This window comes from Dendrobium catenatum, unplaced genomic scaffold (genome assembly GCF_001605985.2).
Source record: "Dendrobium catenatum unplaced genomic scaffold, ASM160598v2 fragScaff_scaffold_384, whole genome shotgun sequence".
Lineage (NCBI taxonomy): Eukaryota > Viridiplantae > Streptophyta > Magnoliopsida > Asparagales > Orchidaceae > Dendrobium > Dendrobium catenatum.
In genome coordinates, this window is record NW_021318846.1 from 962,622 (window position 1) to 964,101 (window position 1,480).

Here is a 1,480-nt window from a genome sequence, read left to right on the forward strand (position 1 = left end):
GCGTCTCTTCTGCTTCTCTTCAGAGCTTATGAATTGTCTAGTCATATCATGCATATCATCTCATTCCTAGGTTCTGAGTGTTCACTCTCATCTTCCTACTTTTATGTGTATATTTCTCCTTTTCGTGGTTACGCTGCTCACTTTCTTTGACTAAATAACTTCTCGTAGCATGAGGACAAGAAGAGTTGCCAATAGAATAAATGTTAATCTTTAGATCTATAATTGCTGTTAGCCATAAGTGTGGTAATATGAAGAATCTTTAACATTTTAGCATTAGTTAATTCTACATGCATGCAAAGAAAGTGAAATTTGTGTGAATCTTGTACATGTCAGAAATAGATCATTTGGTTTCTTGTGAGCACTCATATTATTGTAACAAGAATTAAGTCAGATTGCTTATCCTATTGGTCATCATAACTTATACAAGTCTATCCATATGTCTTTCCACTTTGCAATGGAACTCGCTGTTAGTCTTTCAGATTTTAAAGCAACAAAAGACTATAAGCATTTGGATTAGTTGAGCTAAGTCACATTCTCTATCAATCTGAAAAAAGGGTTCTACGCAGTCCCATCAACTAATCTATTGGTTGTAATAACCTACTAACTAAATCCACATATAATAATCAAGTGCTGTAAGAAGGTAAGACATGCAAGTTTTTCCAAAATCAAAAGGTATTGAAACGTGGAGGTCTAGTAATAGTAACCCTCAGGTTATTTCGTTTCAAACGTGCATCAGTTAATCAACGTAGTTTAAACTTATGATTTGAAACGAGCTTGAACAATTGTTGAGTCTAGTGAGTAGGCTTGTTAATACTAATTAATGTCAATGCCAAGAGGGGGGAGGGTTCAAAAACTTAAACCCTTTAATATTTTAGTTGGAACCGAATTACTTAGAATTATAGAAAGTATCCAACCAAAATTTAAAATAAGAAAATGCGGAAAAAAAACATAAAGGTGAGTGACACATTTAGTGGTCGGTTAACCAACTACATCCATCCATAGAGCACCGAATTGGGAAGCAATACAAGTGACTCCTTTGCTCCACAGTAAGGTGAAAGCTTTAATACTCTTTACATACGGGCCGGCAAGAGGTGATCAATTTTACCACATCTACATGTTTGTAGATGAACCGACATGCCTTTCACAACTCGACTATGTATGGCAGAGAATCCTTGTCCTTACACTCTCACTAGTGGTGGGCAGTAGAACTTCGGTATTCAACTCTCCTAGTTTGGAGAGAACGGATCTCCATTGAAATCTTCTTCACATGAGAATTAGATAGAAATGAAAGAATAAGAGTGAGTACCATTTCACAAGTGAGATTTTTAACGCTTTGACATCAAGTGAAAGCCTTCCTGTCCAATGGGTAGGTAAACTTCTTTGAAGTGCTCTCTCACACTCTCTCCTTGATTTTCAATTAAATAGACAGAAGATCAAATGGAAAAAGATTGGGTGACGTTTAAGACTATATATCATGCAG